Source organism: Dipodomys merriami, unplaced genomic scaffold, assembly GCF_024711535.1.
Source record: "Dipodomys merriami isolate MVZ:Mamm:240054 unplaced genomic scaffold, mDipMer1.0.p SCAF_57, whole genome shotgun sequence".
Classification (NCBI taxonomy): domain Eukaryota; kingdom Metazoa; phylum Chordata; class Mammalia; order Rodentia; family Heteromyidae; genus Dipodomys; species Dipodomys merriami.
Genome location: NW_027206146.1, coordinates 3,109,990 through 3,122,044, shown reverse-complemented (window position 1 = coordinate 3,122,044; position 12,055 = coordinate 3,109,990). Strand labels below are relative to the sequence as shown.

Below are 12,055 nucleotides of genomic sequence, written 5' to 3'. Positions count from 1 at the left end.
AAGAGCAAAGAGACAAACAGTAGATGGTCTCCCTGATAAGTGGATGCTAAATCCAAAAGGTTAGGTGACACGACAAAACTTACAGGACTTAAGAAACAAAGAACTCCCACTCATCTGGTCGAACCACTACTAAATATGCTGATCACATGTATGGTGGATAACATGTGTACAGTGTTATATGTTATAGACTGTGATAGACAATTTGCTCCAGGAAAGTTAGATTGAACTTGTGACTTTAAATGAGCATCATTATTCCACAATACTGTAGAATTTGGGAAATTATGTAATCACTTAATCACAATAAAAAAAAAGAATTTCGGGGAAGGGAGGGAGAAAAGGGATGGTAGGGGGAAAACAATGGAGGGGATAACAATGCTCAATAGGAAGTGTACTCATTACCTTACTCATGTAATTGTAATCCTCTGTATAGTATCTTTGCAAAAAAAATTATATAAAAAAAGTAAAAGAGGGTCTGGGAAGGTGGCTCAGTGATAGACTGCTTGCCTTGCATGAAGGAGGCCCTGAGTTTGATTCCTCACCACCACATAAGCAGCAAAGGCTGGAAGTGGCAATTTGGTTCAAATGGTAGAGCACTAGCCTTGAGCTGAATTGCTGAGGGACAGTGTCCATGCTGAGTTCAAGCCCCATGACCAACCAAAAAAAAAAAAAAAAGAATAGAAAATGAGAGGCTGGGAAGGTAGATCAGTGGTAGACTGATTGCCTTGAATGCATGATGACCAGGGTTCAATTCCTCAGCATCACCTAAGCAGAAAAAGCCAGAAGTGTTGCTGTGGCTCAAGTGGTAGAGTATTAGCCTTGAGATGAAGGGCTGAAAAACATCGCCCAGGCCCAGCGTTCAGGCCCTACAACAGACCAAAAAAAAAACACAATAGAAAATGAAATATTTAGGCATATTCTCAAGAATATATAGGTCCTTGAACACCATATCCATTGTGGCACTATTTACCACAACCATGAAAAAACCAAGAAGTTCCATAGTGTCTTCAGAGAAATGAGTGACACTGGACATGGTCGTGTGGAGCAAAGTCAACCAGGTTCAGAGCAGTGGAGTCACAGGCCCAACTCTGGATGAATGTATAAAGCAGATGTAGCCTGGTCAGTCAGTGCTGGAGTCCCTCGCCGGAGGCGTGATCTTGGGATCCTGCTCCTCCAGGTGCATCTGACGACCCTTCATCAGGATTTTTCTGTCCAAGGCACAGTTCAGTGCTGAGGATGATGAACGCTGATGTGAATGTTGATGCTGAAAATCAGAGGAAACTGGAGGAAAAAACACGACTAATTAATCAAGTGCTGGAACTCCAACACACACTTGAAGATCTCTCAGCAAGAGTAGATGCAGTTAAGGAAGAAAACCTAAAGCTAAAATCTGAAAACCAAGTTCTTGGACAATAACGAGAAAACCTCATGTCTGCTTCTAGTGTTTTCCAAGCAACTGATGCAAAAAACAAAAGAAAGAAAGGGATTGAGTTCCCTTCTTATTTATGGAATTGCTGCTTCTCTCTCCCTCTCTCTCTCTCTCTTTCCTTCTCTCTGTCCCTTCCCCCTCCCTCCCTCTCTCCCCCCTTGAAAACGTGGGTACATTCCAAATGTTACAGTACCTTTGTTTGTGGCTTCATTGAATGTTTATGAAAATAATTTCAAATCTAGGCAAAATTAACAGGAGACTTCCATGAGTCTGGGTATTATGTTAGTCTAAGAAAATGTGCAGATGTATTGTAGAGACTTTATAAGTAGAATTGCATATATTTATGAAACTTGAAGATGAATGTTTTATTGAATTTGCTTTGATATATAGGCTTAGTCTTTTACTACACGCTTACTTGGTAAGATATACAAGACAATAACCATGTTGTGAAAATGTGACCAAAATCATATACTGAATGCATAGGTTGATGTATGTACCTGTTCACCATCTGCCTCATCCTCCACATATAACTTCTCCTAAGACAAAATAGTTTCACATTTGTAAAAGTACTTTGAGTAGTAATCACCTGACAGTAACCTAATCTGTAAGTCCTGAAGTTAACCAAAACCTTGCCTAAAGTTTGTCAGTTGTACTTTTTAATAATAAGATAGGACTGATGATTTCTCTTTAACCATTTGAAAACAGATTTGGGCTATAAAGAGGATTTTTAAGTTGAAACTAAATTATCAAATTGAGATCTGTTGAAAAACAAAGAACCAACTTGCTTTTGCACAAATAACGCACGTGCTGTCTGAATAGATAAGAATTTTGGTTATGGGATGCGAAGGTGGCTCAGTGGTCGAGTGCTTGCCTTGCATGTGTGAGACCCTGGGTTGGATTCCTCAGCACCACATAAGAAAAAAAAAGCCGGAACTGGCAGTATGGCTCAAGTTGTAGAGGGCTAGCCTTGAGCTGAAGAGCTGAGGGACAGCGCCCAGGCCTAGAGATCATGCCCCATGACCAGACCCCCTCCCATAAAAAGATTTTTTGTTATATATCGATTAGAAGTAGAAAGTCTGGCAGGAATACATAGAAATAGGAAAAAAACATTGTGATAAAAGTAGCTACCAACTCCAAATGTTTTCACTCCAGATTTGTATTGTCTCTGGCACATAAGAGCTCTTCCAGGGAATATATATCTTAATATATGAAAATGGGTAAAGTTTGACTAATCTTACATATGGCACATACTATGCTATTCCAGCTCTAGGGTTTGGTTGCAAGGTTTATTTTTTGTACCTAGTCAATTAACCGTTACCAAATTCCTTGAAGTGTGTACTGGTATTAGAATCATGAATGAGAAAATTTTATATGTATAATAATTGGTAAGTTCAGTATTTTTATCTCACTCTGTAAATTCAAATAATTGGTTGGTAGAATTTTAGTCATTCTCACAACAATTTCTAAAAATTTAGTTCACAGGTTCCATTTGGTAAAGCAATCAATATCTCCCCGTCTTTGTTTGAAGAAGCGAACCCACCTGTCTATGGTTGGGTGGGTCACCTTGTAAACCTTACTCATCATCAGGCACTTTTTCAGAGCAAAGCTGAAGGCCCTGTCTTAGGTTGGTCAGACTGGCACCCCCTCTTAACCATCTCTGGCTACAGTTCCTCTCAGGGGAAATTTATTTATATGGAGCTTGATCTTATGTACCTGGCTGGTTAAACTCACAAGAGAATTTTTCAGTGCAGGTATAATACAAGGAAGGCATAGAAAAACAACCAGTAAAAGCATTCCCAGGCCAATGAATGACATTAGCAATCCTTTGACATAAGTCAGGGAAGGGATATAGTGTTGAAATTGTTTAAACAGGTTTTTTTAGCAGTTTTTGTTACTTTAGAGTTCAGAGGTAGGGCTTATGTAGTATTACGAGCAAGCTGATTAAGATAATGGGCTGTTTTTATGTTTTGTGTTAGTGTCTCAGCAGCTGCTGCTGCAGAGGCAGCTAAGGAAATAAAGACCAAAACATCACCTACAAGTAGCCCAACAAATAGATGAGGGCACATTAGTTCTTTCAATTGTCTTAACATCTGAATGCCAGAATTTTTATACCAAGTTTTAGAAATATTTACAGGAAGCATAACAAAAGATGGTTGCCTAACAATAAGTATGGATTTAGTTATGCCGCTATACAAGTAATTAGTAAAAGAACAATTAGAACAGGTGACATTAAAATAATTAGCTCCTACAGAGATATTAAACAGTCCATACATAATGAAATGAGATGATGATACACAACTCATAATATTTTTTAAAAGGAATGAATTGGGCCACGTTATGTTGTTGAGTGCAGCCACCAGCATCCAAACATGATGTTGAGGATGTCCATTCATCCACCACAGTCCAAGATTGTACTTATTAGTAAGATGAGCTCCAGACCAGTCCATTAATTGAGAGTTAGTTCCAGAAATATTGGCAACAAATGGCTGTACATGCCTGCACCTTATTGGATGAGGCTCTCCTGTAGATACTACTATTTGTGAAGAATTAATGCAACGGGGTTTCATATAGGATGGAGAAGAATTTGCATGAACTGGGTGTTCAGTTGGGAAAGATGTCATCTGTATATTGTACATTTGATTTTTGTCCATGATCCAAATTTTATGAGTCATGGATAGCATTTTAATAGAGCCTGGAATGGAGCTTTTAGAGGTGGTGGTAAAGCAAAAAGGAATTCCAATGTGTGAAGCTGGGATATCTCCCATCTTAGTGTGCTGGATGAAGGGATAGGGGGCTGTATTGTATGCTGATCTATTGACATGAATGAGTACTTCAACACCCTCCCAAGTTGTAGGGTGCACAATCGGGGGATCCGGCAGGTAAACCCAATGTGTCAGCATTTGTGTCATCTGAATGAGCCTCCACAATCCTAACACAATGCTCAGCAAACCATCAGGATTTATTTTCTTCCTGCAAAATAACACAAACATGTCATCAACCCCATGTTAAAACCGGATTCGGCCCGTGCCAATCACCTGTTAAAGGATCCTTCCATTTAACTTGGGCAAAAGATCTTTGCTATCTTTGTTTTTTTTTTAAACGGTGTGCTGCGGAAAGGCCATTACAATCTAAGCTTAAAAATTTTAGTACAACTAAAGTGTGAGAAGAATATTAACAGGAGAGAAGGGGTATAATTCATCCCTTTTAAATTAAAAATTTGGTGTTTTAATAGACAGGTGGATTGTTTAACAATTTCTTGTCCTTGAGGAATATAGGGAATACCTGTCGAGTGAAAATCTGATAAGATTTATAAAAAGTTTGAAAAGCTTGTCCAACATATCCCGGACCATTATCAGTTTTAATATGTTTAGGAAGTCCCATAGTGGCAAAGCAGTGTAGGGAATGAGCAATACAATGTTTGCTAGTCTCCCCCGTAAGAGGAGTAGCCATAATAAAATTAGAGAGTATGTACATGGTAACATGGACAAAGAGAAGCCATCCAAAAAAATAGAATCAGGCAGGAGTTTAGTCTACTTTTTCCATGGTGGAGGTGGTCAGGTTAATGATGTAGCTTCCCTCCAGGCGACTGTCAGGCTGTGGCAGCATCAGCAGCAGGGTCTCTCCGTGGCTCCAAGGGACTGTCACACCTCTTGCAGGGCTGTAATTTCTACACAGACTGTTTATAATACAATAATACATAGGTTTGGCAGGCGGTGGCCCCACTACTTTTTAAGACTATTTAGATGATAACCCAGAACAAATTACCAAAACGACAACCTTTTTAACTAGATAGTTTTTTTTAATCAAGCTGACATTTTTAGGCAGATATACAGGGCTCAGGCCTGTACTAGTATTTTTCACATCTTTTTTTTTTTTGGTCTATTTTGTCATATTTTTTATGACTTTGGTCCCTTGTTCTAAAAGGGGGATGATGGGCGAAGATTCATCTTCTGTACCTTCTTCAAGCTGACTTAGGGGTGTTGATCCTACATACCCAGGAACCTATAACCTTAGTCTATTTTACAAAGAGGTTAGCAGGGTTAGATGTCATTAACAACAACATTTTAACTTTTGACAAATGCACAGACTTTTTCTTGGCTACAGCAGTATAGCTTGTTGAGCAGTCTGGTTTACAATAGCATCTTTAGGAATGTGACCTCTAGTGCAGTGACCCTAACAATGTCTAAGTCACCTGTGCAGGCCTTTAGACAGATGTTAATAGAAACACACTCTTAGGTTTACATACTTTTTTCTTGAGCAGATAAATTTTATGTAGCTGGTGTTAGCTCAAAGTTATTGCCAATTAGGGCTTTTGGCACATGCAGGGGTTGGGATTTAAACCATCCCCCACATTTTATAACTTTAGCTTTTTAGTACTATCACAAGTTTCTGTCCCTACAAAGTAGATACTCATAGATATTAGTCATGCTTACAAACTATCTTCCCATGACCTCCTGGCTCTGACCAATTTTTGAAGGGCCATGCATAAATGACTCTAGGATTTGACATTTTTGTCATCCAAGAAGTGGCTTACTGCCTCTGGATGCTCCTCCATTGCTCTTGTCCCAGAAATGTCTTCTCTACACTGGGATAAATGTTTTATCTGTATTTTTCTTAGCTGGTTGCTGGACATGAACTCAGGCCTGAGTGCTGTCCCTCAGCTCTACAACTCAAGGCTAGCACTCTGCCACTATGAGGCCCAAAGCACCTCTGCTTTCTCTTTCAGCACTCTGCTCGCTGAGTAGAGGTGACAGTCTCACAGGGACCTTTTTCTGCCCGGGCTGGCTTTGAACCAGTTTGCAGATCAATGAGTCTTATAAAAGGCCACTTTACTCCAATTAAAAGCAACAAGGTGGTCAACCTAGAAGTAGCTTTTAAGCATGCTCTTACCTAAAACTTGTTAAGAGCCAAAGTTACATCTGACGAACTTATAAGAATCCTCTGTGCTTTGTTCTTAGCTTGCTTGAAACTTATGAAACCTCTAAGAGCAAACTGGAATAGCAATTAAGCAATTATTTTGGTAATCCTAATTTTTTTACATTGAGGTAAATGGTAAGAACAATTTTACTTTTAAACTTATATCCAGAAATCCCTTCCTATTTTTAAGCCTCCTATTAATCTCTTTTATTATTTTATATTTTAGTTGTTAGTTACATTTAAAAAAAAACTTAAATTTCGACAAAGAAGCATAGGTCCCATGGTTTCCCTTATTTGCAATATCTAGTATAGGTATGAGTCAAGCGGAAAAGGCCAGATAATGTGATGTTAGGAAAATGAACCCTTAAATATGTATTTTAATGTTTTCGTTTCTTTCATGCATGTATTTCTAATGCATTTATAAGATTATTCCTTTATTGCTTTGTATGTCCCTCCCCCACAGTGTAACCCCCGCTTTCACTGTATTTGATATCAGTATATCATGTGGAGGAGATGGGGACAAACAAATCGTTTAAGGATTCAGGTGGACCTGTTGCAACAATGAGAAGTACAAAATGTCATGTCAAAAAAAAAAAAAAAAAAAAAAAAAAAAAAAAAAAAAAAACTTAAATTTCGAGACCAAGTGTCACTCATTGTCTCTTGGCTGTTTGTTTTAAAAACAGATACACATTAAAACTTTTAAACTCAAATGACAATTTTTTCTTAATGCAAGAATTACAATCATCACTGTACCAAGAAGTTAAACTTAACAGATTTATAATTTTAAAAACATATCCTAATTGTAGAACATCATTGAAAGCATGTCACATTATACAAATACATTTTTTAACCCTCTTTTTAAAACCAAGGGGCAGTTTTAGCAATACTAATCTGATCATCACATCACTAAATTTTACCATCATGTTTCTAGTATTTATCTGTAGAGAAAAAGGACAGAACAAAGCTGGGCCACGTGGCCCCCCTATGGAATGGGAACACAATCTCACTCTTTAGGGTAAGAAGAACTGCTTTTGTGCTGGGCGCTGGTGGCTCTCGCCTGTAATCCTAGCTACTCAGGAGGCTGAGATCTGAGGATCGTGGTTCAAAGCCAGCCCGGGCAGGAGAGACTGTGAGACTCCTATCTCCAATAAACCACCAGAAAACCGGAAGTGGCGTTGTAGCTCAAGTAGTAGAGTGCTCGCCTTGAGCTGAAGACCTGAGGGACAGCGCCCAGACCCAGAGTTCAAGTCCCACGACCGACAAAAAAAAAAAAAGAACTGCTTTTGTGCCACCTTGTCCTCTTTTACCATGTGTGAACTCCTCCCCTGGCATGTCCCACCATGTATGACCAGCTGAACTGCACTTTTGCCTGTTTACCCCTTGTCCTTAAAGATAGGTCTTTTGTCGGATTTTAAGTTTTTTCCTTTTCTTATCTCTTGGTTTTTCAATGAAAATACACATTTTTAGACAGACAGAACAGGTTATGTCTTTGACAGTGTTAAACAAACTTTATGTTTAAACTCTTAATATTTAACCCCACATTTTAGCCGAGAACTAAATTCCAAACAGCCAATGCATTTTTGTTAAGCCAGGTAAATTGATTACAGTGTAAACAGCTTTATGCATTTAACAATATCAAATTTTTAAATTTTTTATGGTAATGAATCCTTAAAAAGTCATTTAAAACAATGTGAAAAGTCTTTAAAATTTTTGGGAATGTCCAAATCTCATAACCTTTAAATTTTAAACTTAAACTTACCCAATTGTTACATCACACCGATAATTTTTATCTTGAACATGTTCACAAACATATACTGAACACACACAGATCTTAAATCGTGCAAAGATCAAAATCAGTTGTATGTACATTTAAAACTGGTACCAATTCTAAAACAGAACTACACAAGACAACAACCAAAGGCTGAGTGGGGGGCTAATGGGCCCCCAGTTTAATACTACCTCAGAAAACATAACAGAAAACACACTGAAGCAAACAAGACAGACAAGTGGCCACAAAGAAAAAATCAGTGAATGAGGCAACATCTCACCACCATTCACAAGTGGGACTCAAATCCACTTACAAGGGGAATCGAACCCCCTTTACTCTCCTCTGGAGGATTTTTCTTTTAGATTCCTGCAAACGTTGACCCAGGGGCCTTCCAAAGTGGAGAATTCCCCAGTTATCTTGAGGCAAGGGAAAGAAGTGCCTAGAGGTCGTCCCCTCAGACTGACAGGTCCTCCCCCATACTCAGACCCCCTGGACCAAGGCCCGAGGCTAAGATCTTGCTGGTGTCACTTGCAAGTGGTCAGTGTCATTTTCATCCGGCTTCAAGTTCTCCCTGCTGGCCCTTTAAAGTTATTGTTAGATACTCCAGGTTTTTCACCCCCCACCACTCCCCTACTTCTGGATCCAGAGAGGGTGGAGGAGGTGGCAGTGAAGGGTAGAAAGGGGGGTCAGTTTAAACTTTAAGTAAAAAAGAAGGAGCTAGAGAAAAACAGATATTAAAAGGGGGTGTTAGCCAGCCTCCTCCGGGCTCTCCATCAGGATGAATCTGAGAGAAGAGACATTCCAAGAATTCCAGAATACATACACACAAACATTGAGACAAAACACATTTACACCATGCGTGTTGTAGACTGTCAGACAGAAAGTGTCGAACGATAGACAGGCCCAAATGTCCACACTAGTGGATAGTTTACCCTGCTGTGGCTCTGCGCACCGTCTCCCACTGTCCCAGTTAGCTGTCTCATAGTGTGTCCGCCAAGACTCTTGCCAACCCTAATACAGAACTTGCAGGCTACACATATACTAGGCAATCACAAAGCAGCAATGTTTTAACTTACAGGCCATTTGAATCATAGTGTTCCTGAATCATTTTTTCCTTTTTTTTTTTTTTTTGCTAAGTTTCTAAACAAATGGTTTCTTACTCTGAGAACCAGGGGCATACTTCCTTTACAAAGCAAAAGAAACTCTAACCGACTCTGTCCAACTTTCACTCCTCGAGCTTGAAGCATGCCCTTAAGAGCCTGACATATAACATGCAGATCTTACCTTGCCCCATAATTTCTTACTCCTGACTATACTTTTACCCGCTCTCTGTTTCCAGACGCGTCCTCTTACCTTAGCGGGGACCTCTGTCTTGATCCCAGGTTTTCAGGTCCCTGACTGGGCACCACTTGCCGGGCCTGCCGGCAACGAAAGGGAATCCTGAATTCGGGGGCGAGGATGTGAAAAAATAAAGACATAAGACAAAGGATGGGGTCGGGAGGTCTGCAGCTCAAGACTGCAGCACAGTTTATTTTTAAATTTTCCTAATATATACTATTAGAAGTCAAGAGGTAACATAAGGTTACAGTAGTCCAGAAAAACAAGGAAAATTTCAGTAAGAACAGAGTGCAGTAAAAAAGGACAAGATCAACTGGTAGAAAGTAAAACAAACTCTGAAGACATAGAAAAGCAATCCTGGACACCTGGTGTTTTTTAAGTAAGCCAGTTCCTTGTATGTGCCTTCAACTGTGCACAGGGGTCAAGATGATCTTAGAGCTTTACTGTCGGCTCCGATCAAATATCAGAGGCAATATTAAGATATTATACTAGGAAACCAGATCCACTAATATAGCTTACGGTTACTAGATTTGAACTACTTTAATCATGGGATAATCTTATGTGTTAGTATATGATTTCATAAATGACTTTAACTATATAAAGATGTAATAGTCATACTGCAAACATTTTGAATCCCTTTTGTGACATAATTTTACAAATATTTAAAATTGTGTTGCATTTCTGCTTTGCTGTTTAAAAAAAGATGTTTCACACACACAAAAAACATGTAGCCTATTTCCGTCACAAAGTACAACTAGGCCAGGAACAAAAAGGAAATCTTGTCATCTGCTGCCACATCTGTGGAACTACAGATCACTGTGGAAAATGCAAGAAGTCAGACAGAGAAAGGCAAATGAATGTTCTTGAAACAGACAAGAACAGGGTAGAGGTATTGTCAGCAAGTCTGGAACAGTCCAGGTGAGGAATGGAGTCAAATGAAATGAGGTAGACCAGAAACCCAGGGTGAAGAGTCACTGCTGATCCTCTCCTGAGCACAGTGACAAATTTCTGCTTCAAAATCATCAGTGATAACGATGAAAATGAGGAGGAAATTAGAGAATGAAGCTACCTCCTTAGAAATGACCGACATGAAAAGAGATCACTCATCACCCTGCTTTCAGGAATATGCAGGAAATGCTTACCTCTAATCTCCAAATAGGGTCTCTAGGAATGAAAACATTTTTAGAAAAAAAATGGCCATTATTGCCAAAGAAACTCCTGCACAGAAATGTCGCATTTTATTTTCTTTCTTTTTTTGTGCCAGTCCAGGGCTTTGAACTCTGGGCCTGGATGCTGTTCCTGAGCTCTTTTATTCCAGATTTGCACTCTACCACCAAGAGTGGAGATAAGAATTGGAGATGAGAATCTCATGTGCTTTCTTCACTAGGTTGGCTTTGAACCTTGATTCTCTGATATCAGGCTCCTGAAATTGCATCAGTACAGGGTTCCATTTTTCTTTTCTAACAGCATATATGATGATAAAACAAAAGCAGACTGAGATGAGGAGGGCTGGGAAGGTGGCTCAGTGGTAGAGTGCTTGCCTAGCATGCATGAAGCCCTGGGTTCAATTCCTCAGCAGCACATACATAGAAAAAGCCAGAAGTGTTGCTGTGGCACAAATGAGAGAGTGCTAGCCTTGAGCAAAAGCAGCTCAGGAACAGTGCCCAAGCCCTGAGTTCAAGTCTCAGAACTGAAAAAAAAAGGGAAGGGACACTTTGGGTAAGAATCTTTGGGGACACATGGCTTACACACCGCTGAGGTTGTTTACAGACAGTCATCTCAAGTAGGGCCTCAGTGTCTCCTGCTAGCCTATTGGGATCCAGGAGAGGTAAGTGACTGCACCACTTCCCATCCCCCTGGAGAAGCACCCATGAGAAAGTGAAAAGTGTCTTGATAATTGTCACATTGGGGAAAAGAAAAAGTTTTCTGAGAACATGGCTTGCTACACCAGGTGAAGGGAAAATCACCACTCCTGCGTGAGATTACAGCTGCCGCCCTCCTGGACCCTTATCTAAGGAGCCCTCTGCAGTTCTGAAGTGCCCATGTGCATGTCAGAAACGACCTGCCCTGCCACACACATCCTGAGAGAACAGGCAAGCACTTGTGTTCACTGCCACTCTAGAGGCCCAGCCTTCTGGAGAGACCCTAGGTTCCACACTCTGGGTAAGGGGTCACCTTAGGAGCACAGATTCCTGAGTGAACCCGGTTGCATAACAAAGAAACAGGGAAGGATAGGAATGGGTTAGGACAGTGAAAAGCACTGGGGTTCTAGGCCCCTCATCCCCAAGACCTGTTGGTTCCTAACTTTGTCTCCCCTCACAGAGTCTGTCTTGGTTTGTGACAAGTGAGGAGGAATCCTGATTGTCCAGGGTCTGGGGAAATATGTTCACATAAGCGACTCTAGAATGGCATTTGAGCCTAAAATTGCCCCTCTCTGTCTATATCATCCACCTGCTCCTTCACCCGTACCATCCCCACTGCAGACCTGGTTCATCTTCCTGGTATTTCTTCTGTGAAATGTGGGCTCATGTTAAGGAAAGGGTGATACCTGGGACCTACTCCCACAGCCAGTGTATTGAGGTATAAGTGCATGTGACCCCGGGAAT

The 12,055-nt window shown here is 40.2% G+C and overlaps 2 pseudogenes; both read left to right on the top strand.

The window, feature by feature from the left end:
- The window catches only part of LOC138812426 (voltage-dependent calcium channel gamma-2 subunit-like), a 351,801-nt pseudogene that overhangs the window by 123,888 nt on the left and 215,858 nt on the right, over nucleotides 1–12,055 (top strand).
- LOC138812376 (short coiled-coil protein B pseudogene) lies at nucleotides 1,234–9,469 on the top strand (annotated as a pseudogene).